Source organism: Pinus tabuliformis, chromosome 2_2 (genome assembly GCF_031772625.1).
Source record: "Pinus tabuliformis cultivar Carrire ecotype Pingquan chromosome 2_2, CPIR1, whole genome shotgun sequence".
Classification (NCBI taxonomy): domain Eukaryota; kingdom Viridiplantae; phylum Streptophyta; class Pinopsida; order Pinales; family Pinaceae; genus Pinus; species Pinus tabuliformis.
In genome coordinates this window covers 1,308,789,613-1,308,804,253 of record NC_142300.1, presented here as the reverse complement: position 1 = coordinate 1,308,804,253, position 14,641 = coordinate 1,308,789,613, and the positions used below count along the sequence as shown (strand labels likewise).

At 38.6% G+C, this 14,641-nt stretch overlaps 1 pseudogene; it reads right to left on the bottom strand.

Moving 5' to 3' along the window:
- Window positions 1-618: 618 nt before the first annotated feature.
- On the bottom strand, window positions 619-12,334 carry LOC149198318 (uncharacterized; annotated as a pseudogene).
- Window positions 12,335-14,641: the final 2,307 nt, after the last annotated feature.

Below are 14,641 nucleotides of genomic sequence, written 5' to 3'. Positions count from 1 at the left end.
CATAAAGTCCATAAAAAAATTTGAGACCTTCCTTATAAAGATGCGTTTTGCACAACTTTTTCGCCAAAGTGGCTCCACATTGGCCTACAATTTCAACAACTACATATTTTTCATTCAAACCAATCAGTCTCCTAATATCCTTGGTGCACCAGCTGTTCGCATGGACAATGACATTTCAGATCATTTTTTCTTGTCTTTTGCAGTCTAACTTCCTCATCGATATCGCAAAATTTTCCCCAAACGCTCGAGAGGCTTTTGGCCACGGTGGATTCTGAAAATGTAGTCACAAGGCCTTGCACATTCATGTTGCAATTAACTGCCTCAAGCTTAGCAATCAGCTTTCGAAACTGGCGTTTTTGAAAGTTCTGTTGTTCCATGTGGCTCCCACCCGTGTGAACACCAGCTGGAACGATATTCATTCCTTCGATTTTTTTGTGACAGTTTGTGATATAATCATAGAGACATTCATTAACTTCTGCCCCCATTCCCACCCAAACAACGCATTTCCAATCATTAATCCGCTGAAACAACGACTGTAAATCAAGTAGATATCTAAATTTATGTAATGTAGACATTTCCTCCTTTCTTGATTTAGAGGAAAATCACGATTACCATCGTTCACACAGTCTCCGCAATCGTTTCCAACTTGGATTGCCATTGTGTTCTGCCTCTACCCCTTGGAATTGAGATTAGAATCGTTGACTGACTGGACATACAGTTGGAAAAACAATAGTAATTCCAACAACCACCATTAACGCTGCGTCTAGTTTCTTCTACAATTCGACGGAATTGGATAGCTTCTTGGAGAAGTCACCTACTCCAGAAAGACTCCAGAAGATTCTTTATTGTGTATAAAAACCTGTTCAACCATCAAATGAAAACAAGTTCTGTGTTTATGTGTTCAAATGTGTGTTCTCTGATTTGGTATCAGAGGAAAGTGAGTGCTGCAAGGTTGAGCGCGAAGAGCCTAAGTGATCAAAGTCTGAGATCGCCAAGGGTGTGTTGCAAAGTGTGTGCGCAACACATTAAGCTTTGGCAATGGGAGAGATTGCATAAGGACTCATATTACTACGTCCCTGTTGTTAAATTTGTAATTTCAACAGCGCAGGGCAGTTTTTGGAAAACCGGCCCGGTCTCCCCGCACCGCCTTTGGCAGAAGGCTGTACCAGCAGGAGGGGCCCCGACACAATCAGGAGGCGCCATGCGTCCACTGTACAACAGCCAAACCGCCTGCTCCCCGGATGTTAAGGGTCGATTGGTTTGCCTGAAGATGGTGTGCGAATTGTGTTGGATCAGGTCACCGGACAGAGATTTTGCCCAACGTGCGAGGACGTTAACGCACAGTTTTCGGCCCACGTCAAATCAGATTTTGCGTGGAGTGTTCGATTCTTTTTGTTGACCGCCGAGAAGGGAATTCAATGGTCTTTAATGTTTTACGTAGATTAGGTGGAGGCCCTTTTAATATGGGTATGGGCATGTTTTAATATGTGTTTTTTTTATATATGTTTTTTTTATGCTGTAGAAAAAGGCCGACGTGAGGTAGTTTTTATGCGTAATGGTGGCTGCGCGTGTTGTATCTTTTTGGTGTGCATTGAGGCTGCGCATGGGATGCGCAAGAGAGAACAGTGATATGTATGGTGGCTGCGCACGGTGGTGCATTATTTTTTTGGAAATGTATTGTGATATATGCCTACGCGCCGGGTGTATTGTTTTTATGAGAACAATGTAAAGAATGTGTTGAGGCTGCGCAGCAGTATTGCTCAGGGAACAAAGAACAGAGCACAATGAAGCCTGCGCACAGAGATTGAATGGGGAACAAGAGAAGAACGCACAGCAGTGCAAGGAAAAAGAAAACAGAGGAGCATTGTAATGGTGGTTTGCCATTGTAAGACACAGGAACACCATGAAAGTTTTTTTTGTAATACCCACAGCAGTGGAAGAACGAGAAGAACAGAGACAGAGTCTGTCTTGTAAATCCCTCTCTGCGTATAGGATGAAAGTTGTAACAGTTTTTGTTTTTAAGCAATAGAAAATGCTTTTATGGCTGTGTATTGGACTGTTATGAGTCATTTTGTTTTAATAGTTTCCCTGTGCAAAGGTCCTGGAACAAAGGAAACAGAGCATTGGCTCTGTGATGTTTATTTTGTTTGGTTTTGGTATTTTCCCATGTAAAAATACCCAACAGTGGTATCAGAGCTAGTCCAGGCTCTTTGAAGACTCAAAGAAGCTGAAGGAAGGTGTTGTTGCAGCAGTCAAACCTCTCCAGCAGTGTGAAGCCTCAGCGAAAAGGATTAAGGTATTCCTCAAGCTTTCCTTTCTGTTACTGTTATAGAAACAGTCAGTGATTAAAAAAAACACAGTCAAGTATTTGAAGCCTAGTTAAGAATGGCAAGGTCAAAGAAGAAAGCCTCCAAGCCTGCTAAAAATGTGTCTCCCTCCTCTACTAAACTAGAAGGCAATCTATTTGAAAGCATTATATTTGAGGTTCCAAGGTTCGATGGGAACCTTGATATATGGGAAATAAAAAAGAGGGCTTTCTTACAGTTTCAAGGGAGTGAAATCTGGGAATTAGTGATTGATGATAGCAAGAAGGATAAAGAATCCATGGAGTATGATGCACAAGCAGCAAATACTATCTTGGATGGACTGCCTGATTCTGTGAAGAAGAATCTAGGGAAATATACATCAGCAAAGGATATATGGGACAGACTGCATGACCTTCATGCAAAGGGAGCACTGACCATGACAATGAGTCAAGAAGAAAATTATGAACCCATCATAGAAGCTGAAAATGAGAAGGTTGACCTCATCAAGCTTCAGGTAAAAGAAAGGGATGAAGAGCTTGCCAAGCTTAAGAAGGAGCTTGACCAATGCAAGAAGAAACATCATGAAGAAGTCATATCCTTGACAAATCAGCTGAATAGTGTAAAGAAGCAGGCAGATGTCTTGACAAGTCAACTTGAACAAAGACACAAGAAAGTGAATAAGCTTGTGGAAGAGATTGGACAGTACAAGGTAGAGGTCTCCTCCCTTAAGTCCGAACTACAAGAAGCCAAGAAGCAGGCACAAGGAGCTGAAAAGAAAATGAAGAGCAGTCAAGCAAAAGATGAAGAAATCTCCAAAATGAAGACAGATATTATCTCCTTCAAAATAGTAGCAGCTGAAGCTACTCGTAGCAAGGAAGAAACTGAGGGACAACTAGCAAAGAAAAGTAATGAATGTGAAAAGTTAGAAGAAGAGATTGTCCTCCTCAGGAAGAAGGTTGAAGGGATGAACAAGATCATGAAGAGCTCTCAAGCTTTGGATGACATGCTCAGCTATCACAGATCTCCATCTGATAAATCAGGACTTGGGTATGTAGGTGAACCCTCAAACAAGGATGAGGATGCTTTAAGCAAAGGAGATGTGAAGAAGACAGAAACAAATGGTGATGCTCCTAGTTCCAGCAAAGGCAAGGAGAAAAATGAAGGCTGCAATAGAAGAAATCTTGCTCCAAGTAGAAAAACAGCTCCAAGAAGAAATGTAGCCGATGTCAAAGAGGCAAGAGGCAATGGTTATCATCAAAGGATCTCAAGGCAGCAAGGGTTCAGAAGTGCATCAAGAAAACCTCCATCTCCCAGGTACCAAAGTTCATTTTATGGTTATTGTTATGCTTGCTCAAACTTTGGTCATATGGCAAAAGACTGTAGAGCATTTCATAAAGATAAATGTTGTGGTCTTCGACAACCTCCAAGAAACAATTTTAGAAGAAATCATGAAATGTTATTCATAAACAATATTGAATGTTTCAAGTGTCATAACATTGGGCATATGGCACGAGATTGTAACTTGACATGGGCTCTTACACAAGCTAGACCCATGCAAAAGAAGAAAGTTACACAAGTATGGAGAAGGAAGGAAAGGCAATTTGAAAACCCCTTGAACTCCCCAGTGGATCTAAATTTGTTTTGAGAAGAGTCTGCCAAAAGAAGACAAGCAAACATTAAAGGGGAGCTTGTAATTTTTTTTCTTGCTGAACTGTATTAACAGTCACTCTTTGATGAAGACCTTTTCATAAGGGAAAGATATGAAGTTAAATCTGCCATAGAAGCAGAGAAGAAAAGTATGCAAAGCATGGAGACCCTCACAGCAGTGGGAAGATAGAACATAAAACAACAGTTTTTGATTTTTTTTTGTTATGGAGCACATGCATTGAAATGCATAGCAATGGAATGTAGTTTTCCTTTTATGTAATGTGAGAGAATATACTCACAGCAGAGTGAGTATAATACACAGCAGATGGAAATGTTTTGTATTGGGAATGAAAATGCAAAGCAATGAGAAGAAAATGAGAAGAAGGCAAAACGCAGCAGAGCATAAATGCCCAGTGGCTGAGGATGCAATGAAATTTTTCACACAGCAGTGAAGAATGTAATATTTTTTTGTATGCAATGCAACATGCATAGAAATGCCTAAAGAAAAACAGGGACAACAGATTTTTAATGCACATGGGTGAATGATAATGTGTGACAGCTTAAAAATGAAAGGAATTGCACAGCAGTGCATTGTGTAAATAAAAAAAATGAATGAAGACTAAGATTGTGTGAAGCAAGAGTGTAATAAGAAAAGGCAGCAGCGAGTGTTAACTTTTTTTGTTGTGTGGAGAATGTAGCGCAAAACAGCGTAAGCGTGATTTCTCTCTATGTGCAAGTAATGGAGAGTAAAGAGTTAGTGTATGGGCACACAGAAGTATGATGAAACAAAAGGCAGCCACAGTGCAAATTGCAGAGGCAACGCAGCAGCAAATAAAAACCCAGGGATGACAGTCTATGGTTATGGGTATGGACAACAGTGAATAGGAAAAATTCAGCAGCAAGAAGTTATGGACAGCAGCATGATGGCAAGAAGGAGAAGCACACAGCAATGAAAATAAGAAAATGCAGCAGCATGAAGTTTTGTTGAAGAAATGAAAGGTAATGGACAACAGCACATGTAAAAGAAATTTTTTTCTTTACAGCAGTATATGTAACTGTAATGAATGTGTTGTTCATTGAATTGAAATGCAATATATGCAACAACAGTGAATGTAAGAAATATTTACACACAGCAGTGTAAATTTGTAAGGTGGGACAGAGTAATTGTTCCAGAAAAGACAGAGTATTTTTTCTTTGAAGAATGCACAGCAATACAGAGTTTGCAAAGAAATGTAAGTGAAGTGCAGCAACACAACAGCAAGTGTAGACACAGTAGTGTGGGGTAGACGCAACAAAGAAGATGGCACAACAGTGCAGCAGAGAATATGCAGCAACATAAAAGAACAATGTAATGAGTATGCACAACAGTGCAATGAATGTTTTGTTTTGAAACTGCATCTAAAGCAGTGTTTGGTAGTAATCCCTCCGTGAGAGGAAGATGCTTTTTAGCATACACATGGTAAATCCCTCTATCAAGAGGATGATGCTTTTCAACATAGTCATTAGTGAATCCCTCTGTTGAGAGGAAGATGCTCTTTAGCATAGTTTGGTAAATCCCTCTGTCATGAGGAAGGTGCTCTTAAGCACAGTCACATGGTGAATCCCTCTGTCATGAGGAAGGTGCTCTTTAGCACATTGTAATGGTGAATCCCTCTGTCATGAGGAAGGTGCTCTTAAGCACAGTTTCAGGTTAATCCCTCTATTAAGAGGAAGACAACTTTGTTTGTTTGTGAACTGCATCAGAAGCAGTTGGTGAATCCCTCCATATGAGGATGATATCTTTGTAACAGCAGTACTGAGGAATCCCTTTACGAGAGGAAGTGTTTGTGTATGTCCTAATGCCCAGCAGTTGAAATTAAAGGGGAGTGTTAAATTTGTAATTTCAACAGCGCAGGGCAGTTTTTGGAAAACCGGCCCGGTCTCCCCGCACCGCCTTTGGCAGAAGGCTGTACCAGCAGGAGGGGCCCCGACACAATCAGGAGGCGCCATGCGTCCACTGTACAACAACCAAACCGCTTGCTCCCCGGATGTTAAGGGTCGATTGGTTTGCCTGAAGACGGTGTGCAAATTGCGTTGGATCAGGTCACCGGACAGAGATTTTTCCCAACGTGCGAGGACGTTAACGCACAGTTTTCGGCCCACGTCAAATCAAATTTTGCGTGGAGTGTTCGATTCTTTTTGTTGACCGCCGAGAAGGGAATTCAATGGTCTTTAATGTTTTACGTAGATTAGGTGGAGGCCCTTTTAATATGGGTATGGGCATGTTTTAATATGTGTTTTTTTATATATGTTTTTTTTATGCTGTAGAAAAAGGCCGACGTGAGGTAGTTTTTATGCGTAATGGTGGCTGCGCGTGTTGTATCTTTTTGGTGTGCATTGAGGCTGTGCATGGGATGCGCAAGAGAGAACAGTGATATGTATGGTGGCTGCGCACGGTGGTGCATTATTTTTTTGGAAATGTATTGTGATATATGCCTGCGCGCCAGGTGTATTGTTTTTATGAGAACAATGTAAAGAATGTGTTGAGGCTGCGCAGTGGTATTGCTCAGGGAACAAAGAACATAGCACAATGAAGCCTGCGCACAGAGATTGAATGGGGAACAAGAGAAGAACGCACAGCAGTGCAAGGAAAAAGAAAACAGAGGAGCATTGTAATGGTGGTTTTCCATTGTAAGACACAGGAACACCATGAAAGTTTTTTTGTAATACCCACAGCAGTGGAAGAACGAGAAGAACAAAGACAGAGTCTGCCTTGTAAATCCCTCTCTGCGTAGAGGATGAAAGTTGTAACAGTTTTTGTTTTTAAGCAATAGAAAATGTTTTTATGGCTGTGTAATGGACTGTTATGAGTCATTCTGTTTTAATAGTTTCGCTGTGCAAAGGTCCTGGAACAAAGGAAACAGAGCATTGGCTCTGTGATGTTTATTTTGTTTGGTTTTGGTATTTTCCCATGTAAAAATACCCAACACCTGTGCGTGAGTTTTCGCTGTTGTGAACTTCCAGTTCGTCTGCATGTGCGTAAGAGCCCTCTGGTGCGAAGGACTCGTTCGTGAGGCTCATCGAGGGAAGCCATCTGTTGCTTTAGCCCCAAGACAAGCAAGTGGGGTAAGCATTTGGTACAAAATATTCTCTTTATTTGCTGGTATCAATTTTTTTTTTTTGTGGAGAATATTGAACAATTTCAAAGAAAAAGAGTTGTATTTCATTCTTTGTGCGCATGAACGCAAGTGGGGCAAGCTTTTGCTAGCTGGGTGTAATATTTCCACCGTGGTTAACAAAACATCAGTTTTGACTTTGAGGTTTGGATGTAGTATTCCCACAGTGGTGAACAATTTTTTTTTATTTTCCGACTTTGTGGCTGGATATGACTTGGTGGCTGGGAATAGTTTTTTTTTCTATGAAAATGAACGCACCTCGGGTAACTCGAGTAAGTGAAAAAATAGTTTAAAAACTCCAACTTTGAATTAAATTAATTTGTGGTCGCTCCAAGTTAAATGATGTGTGTTTGAATTAAGAGCTCCAAGATTGAATTAAAGTAGTTTGTGGTGGCTGTGATTGAGTGGGTTTATATTTGTGAAAAATTTGTATCTTGGTGGTTGGTACTAAAGGGTTTATAAGCTTATTGACAATGGCTAATATACTGGCAGAATCTTATTTATCTGACTCTAACAAGTTAGATGGTGAAAATTATGCAAATTGGAAGTTTAAGTTGCAGACTTTGATGGAAGGCAACAATACATGGGCGATTGTTTCTGGAGCTGAAGTTAAGCCAGTGTTCCCTCAAGCCACAAACGCTGCAATTCAAGATTGGGAGCTACGAGAAAACAAAGAAAAGGTGCTTTTGCGGATGACGGTTAAGGACAACATTATTCAACACATTAGAGAGTGCAAAACATCCAAGGAGACATGGAACACTCTCAAAAATTTGTATGAGACGAAGACTAAAAATCGAATATTGTATTTAAAAAATAAGCTTCTTTCAATTAAGATGGAAGAAAATGAAAGTGTGAGTGATTTCACTTCTAGAATTAAAGATCTAAATGATAAATTAGGTGACATTGGTGAATCAATATCTAGTACAGACTTGGTTATTGTGACATTAAATGGAATGCTTGATGAATATCAAATGTTTATCACTGGTTTTTCAGCTAGAGAGAAGGCTCCTACTTTTGATGAGTTGGCAGGTATACTTATGCAGGAAGAAGAGCGGAGAAGAAGACTTAAACAGAGATCTCCCAATTCAAATTTGGCATTAATGGCCAAAGGGAAGCAGTCCTTCAAAGGCAAACAGTGGGAGGAAAATAAAGTCAAAAAGCCACAGGTAAAATCATTTCAAGGTACCGCTTTCCCAAGTAGAGATGATGTGTGTTATTATTGTGGAAAACCTGGTCATTTTCCCAAGAATTGTATGAAAAGGAGGTTTGATCAATTTAAACAAAGAAGGCATTCAGGAAATTATGTTGATAGGGATGAAGCAATTAGTCAAGATGTTAGCAATCTTAAATTGTTTGTGTCCAACGCTGCTTTATCAGCAGAAACTGATGATGATAATGCTTGGTTTATAGATTCTAGTGCATCAATCCATATGTCATGCAAAAGAGATTGGTTTGATACTTATCATGAGATCAATAATGGTGAACACATCTATTTAGGAGATAATAGATCACATGAAATTAAAGGATATGGTAATATAAGTGTTATGATGCCTAATGGACAAGAAAAACAAATTCAAAATGTGGTGTATGTTCCAGGATTAAAGAAGAACTCAATTTTAGTCTCTACTATCACAGATCAACATTTAAAAGTTGAATATTTGAAATCGCATTGTTTGGTAAAGGATGTGCAGGACAACTACAAGGTTGTTGCAAAAGGAATGAGAGTTGGAGGCTTATACATGTTGGATGTAATGAAGAATGGGCATCAAGCTTTGGCATCAACAAGGATGTCAACTAAAGAACTTTGGCATCAAAGGTATGGACACTTAAATCATAATGACCTAATGCTACTACAAAAGAAAATGATAGTAGAAGGTCTTCCAATTATAAAGGTTGAACAGTTTGAATGTGAAGGTTGTGCATTAGGAAAACAACATTGGGAATAATTCCCTGTGCATGAAAATAAAAGAAAACATGAAATACTTGAACTAGTGCATACTGATGTATGTGGTCCAATGCAAACTAAGTCACTTGGTGGAGCATATTACTTTCTTATATTTATTGATGATAGCACTAGATACACCTGGGTATACTTTATAAGAAACAAAAGTGACATGTTTGAATAATTTAAAGAATTCAAGAGTATGGTTGAAAAGAAAACAAAAAACAACATTAAAATTCTTCGATCTGATAAAGGTGGTGAGTACACTTCAGGCGCTTTTATCAAATATTGCAAACAAAAAGGAATTATGCAACAATTTACAGTACCACGTACATCTCAACAAAATGGAGTAGCTGAAAGAAAGAATAGAACATTAGTTGAATGTGTTCAAAGTATGTTAAAAAGTAAAGGACTTTCTGATAGTTTTTGGGCTGAAGCCATTAATACAGTTGTATATCTTAAAAATAGAAGCCCCACTAAGTATCTTGAGCACAAAACACCATTTGAAGCATTGTATGGTTTTAAACCTAAAGTTAGTCATTTAAGGATATTTGGATGGAAGGCCTTTGCTCATATTCCTAAAGAGGATAGGAGAAAGTTAGATGCCAAAGCTATCAAATGTATTTTTATTGGATATTTCTCTGATCAAAAAGCATATAAAATGATCCAAGTACTCACAAGGTCTTTGCAAGTAGAGATGTTATATGAGCATGTAAATAAACAAATAAAAGAAGATGAACATAATACATGGTAGTCTTCTTATGAAAGCTTTAAGGAAGAAGAAGAAGTTGTGGAATCAACTCAAGAACTAGAACACAAGGACATTCCAAAAGACACATCAAGGAATCAAAGTCCACAAAGAAATGAAGGCACTCCACAGAGAAGAAAAGGAGAAGGTACTCCACAAAGTAATGAACCTCTAAGAAGGTCAACACGACAAATTCAAGCCCCCATCAGGTATAAATATTATGCTTTAATGTCTCAAGTAATGATTGTTTTTGAGCCCTTAAATTATGAACAAGCCAAAAATCATAAAAGAATGGATGGAAGCTATGAAAGAAGAATATGATTTTATAATGAAAAATGAAACTTGGGAATTAACAGAATTACCTGAAAATAAAGTCCCTATAAGATCAAAATGGTTGTACAAGACAAAGTTTAATGTAGATGGTAGCATAGAAAGTATAAGGCAAGATTGGTTGCAAAAGGTTATTCACAAAAATAAAGTATAGATTATGAAGATACCTTTGCTCCAGTTTCAAAAATGAATACAATTAGAATAATGATAGCATTGACAACTAAATATGATTGGAAGCTACATCAATTAGATGTAAAGTCAGCTTTTCTAAATGGTGACTTAAAAGAAGAGATTTATCTTGTTCAACCAGAAGGATTTGTAAAAAAGGGTCAAGAACATCTTGTATGCAAATTAGAAAAGGCCTTATATGGACTAAAACAGGGCCCTAGATATTCGTATGAGAAAATCGACAAATTCTTCTTTTAGCAAAAATTTAAAAACAGTAAAAATGATCCTAATTTGTATATCAAGACAGACAGAAATGGGGATATAGTATTACTTTCTATATATGTTGATGATCTAATAATAACAGGGAGTGCTGATAAATTAATTACATATATAAAAATGAATTCAAGATGAAGGATCTTGGTGAGATGCATTATTGTCTAGGTCTTGAAGTATCGAGGGATGATGGAAGAACCTTTATCACACAAAGCAAATCTAAAAATGAAATACTAAAAAGATTTCATATGAATGAATGTAAAGCAGTGAGTACTCCATTGGAACAAAATATCAAATTAAGAAGTGATGATGGAACAAAAGAGGTGAATGGAACATTGTATCGACAATTAGTGGGAAGTCTAAATTATCTCACTACCACTAGACCAGACATTGCTTATGCAATAAGCATACTTAGTCAATTCATGGCTAAGCCTCATGAAAGCCATTGGATAGCTGCAAAAAGGGTCCTTCGATACTTAAAGGGAACTATCAATTTTGGTATTGAATATACTAATGCTTGTAATGTTGAATTGACAGGTCATTCTGATTCTGACTGGGCTGGAAATCCAGATGACAGGAGATCCACAACTGGATACGTTTTCAATAGAGGATCGGTAGCTATATCATGGAGCAGTAAGAAACAGGGAACAATTTCCTTGTCATCAACTGAAGCAAAATATAAAGCATTATGTAGTGGCACCTGTGAAGCAATATGGCTCAGAAGAATACTTGAAGATGTTGGTGAAAGTCAATAAGAACCTACAGTGATCAGATGTGACAATCAAAGCACCATCAAACAGGGGAACAATCCTGTATGTCATGCAAGGTCAAAACATATAGACACAATATCATTTTGTAAGAGAAAAGGTCCAATCAAAAGAAATTTCTCTAATGCACTGTAAGAAAAATGAGAATGTAGCTGACATATTCACTAAGCCTCTTGGGAAGGCAAAATTTGAGTTTTGTAGAAGTAAGTTATGTGTTGTAGAAAATCAAGATTATATTGTAAGCCTAGTTGAGACTTAGACCAGTAGGCATGTCAATTAAGAGTATGTTTACAGTGTCTTATATATTGTATATTTGTCATATGGTTGGAATTAAGGGGGAGTGTTGGAAAAACAATAGTAATTCCAACCACCACCATTAATGCTCCGTCTAGCTTCTTCTAGAATTTGGCGGAGCTGATAGCTTCCTCGAGAAGCCACCGAATCCAGAAAGACTCCAGAAAGTTCTTTTTTGTGTATAAAACCCTGTTCAGTGATCGAATGAAGACAAGTTCTGTGTTTATGTGTTCAAGTGTGTGTTCTCTGATTCATACAACAAACTGAGGAATAATGGTATTCCTCCCCAGATTCATCATTATGGCTATGAATATCGAATAAAGGTTGCACTTGTACTTTAGCTTTACCAAACCCACATGACAATCTTCTGCTTTGTCTCTTCTTCTTCTGTGTTGATAGTGTAATGCTAATCTTCGAAAGAAGAGAAGCCATGTCTGAGTCAGTAAGCGCAAACTGTAACTTTCGCTGAGGAAGAAGAAAATACAGCTGACCAATCTGCAATCGATCATCATCGCTCAAAACCTGGGAGATGTTCTGACCGACAAATAAACCGTCTGAGTTACAGATGAAGTGGTCCTCATATTCTTGCAGAATCTCTTGGCTTTTCGAGAAAACTCCTGGATGCTCCCATCCATCAGTATGAGCTTTGCAGTAGCCACTGTCACGAATGAACTGGTGGCATTTGAAGAAATGAAAATACTCATCTTTGGAATTCAGATTAATTGATCCTAATCAAGTAGCTTACTTTGCTACCGAGTACTAGAAAATATTGTTGTCTATATATAGAGAAGGGTATTCACCTAACTCAGATAAACCACGACAGGTTTTATGTGCGGTAGTCAAACCAGAGACGGTTTAAGAAGTTCATATGAGATCGAGAAGCGCTAACGAAAACTGTTGGTTACCCGATCATTTGGTGACCATTGAGCGTTGGCCATACCGCCTGATTTCCAAAAAAAGGGAATTTTGTTTTTCGAAGTTATTAATATCAATAAGTTTGGAGTTATGCTGGCCAGCATTTGATAAATTGTGATCATTATTTTTTGAAGTTATTAATATCAGTAAGTCTGGATTTATGCTTTCCAGCACTTATAAATTGTGATGAAGGCACCTACTCCATTTTCCGTTTTTATTATGCTGGCAAGTTGTCTATTGACAAGATAAATTGTGATAAAGGCACCTACTTCCTTTTCCGTTCTTATTGTGCGAGCAAGTTGTCTATTCGCAAGAATTTTGCGTGGGATCTCCATCAAGAGTTTTGTTCAAACGTTTGATTCGAATAATTATAAAAGGGATGGTGATGTAAAAAATATTACACAAGAATTTAAGAATTTTGGGGACCAGAAATATAAGAATTTTGGTGAAAGGCCATTCATATTCATTTGTATCTACAATGTTCATTTACATGGTACAATTCTATAATATGGAAATGAAATTCTTTCATTTATTTTACATTTAAGTTTTATTAAGAGATAAAGTAAGTGAGAATAAAATAAAACCCAATATGTAGTAATTATATCAAGACACAAAGATTTAGTATCACTTCATTATTATATAAAGTGTTAAGAAGGTAACTATCACCCCCTCACTCTTAAGTATGAACCATTAATTATACCAATAAGGTAGGATGGAACTAGTATCATTTCCAACTCCCCATTTATTTTGAAAATACTTGAAAATTTGTGGATTAGCCATTTGGTGATCATTACGCAATGACAATATTCTCTGATGAAAATTTGTGGACTCGCCTTGTTGACACAAAGGTTTAGTATCACTTCATTATTATATAAAGTGTTAAAAACATATATATCACCCCTCAATCGTAAGTATGAACTATTAATTATACCAATAAGGTAGGATGGAAATTGTCACGCCCCCAGGTCGGCAATAGTCTTCCAATCACTCTTGGCGAGGTGCGGCACCACCGAACACTTTCTTTTCACCAATACTTATGTTCATGGACTACGTCTAACCACTTGTCCTACTTAGTTTGTGTTTCTCAACCAAGTAATTATTATGTTTCCTTTATACCAATGAACACCCATACACATTTATTATCATCAGCAATTATAAATGAAGAACACAATTGCACAGTATAAAGGGAGGGGCAACTCCCTGAACAATGAGTCTGCCCGAATAATATATTATACAATCTTTCAATGTTACAAAGCTTACAAGTATACTTGGGAAACACCAAGTTTCATACTTAGCCAAAATTATAACTTTCCACACCTCCGTGTGACAACCAAGATTCCTTGCCTAAGCTGGGCGGGCGCGCTCTCACACGAGATGCCAACTGCACTTCTCAATCGAACCTTGTTTCATTGGGCGGGCGACCTCACCTAAGTCACCCTTTGTTTACTTCCACACGGCGGGCAGGCGACCTCACCCGAGTCCCATTTTCCACCTCCACGTTTAGCCTTGCATGACGGGCGGGCACTCACCCGAGTCACCCAAGATACCCGTGCCAACGTCTGACGCCTTCACTTGTGCCCTTAACCGATAACCGAAACCTGTGCGATGTCACCGTGTGCCTTTGCCCAAGAGTGGGCGCATTACGACCTACGCCTTTTCCTATGACTTGCTCCACCCTTCGCACTTTTTCCTTGTTATCATGTGCTTCTCCCTCACATTACTCCTTGAATGGTCGAGTTCGAATGATGCCTTTCGCTCCAAACATCATCATGTATATATAAGCTGCGTTGGACAAGTTGAGCTGCCCAAGCCGACTTGCCAACACCCTACACTTCATCGCAAAACCTTCCATTATGTTCGTCGGCCTTTGCTGAAGTTGTAGGTTGGCTCGTGGGTTGAGCCCATGCTCCCCACACCATATAAACATGTCACTCTTCCTCCCTTATGCGTATTATTACATATGCCTCCACGAACATTAAGTCAAGAGCTTGCATTTCTTTGTCCAAGTCGCTCGTTTCACCAACAAGCCTTCGCACATTGTGTTGGTGGGTGTGCCAAGGACTGCAGGTCCTTACATCCTCCTCCACCTGAAATCG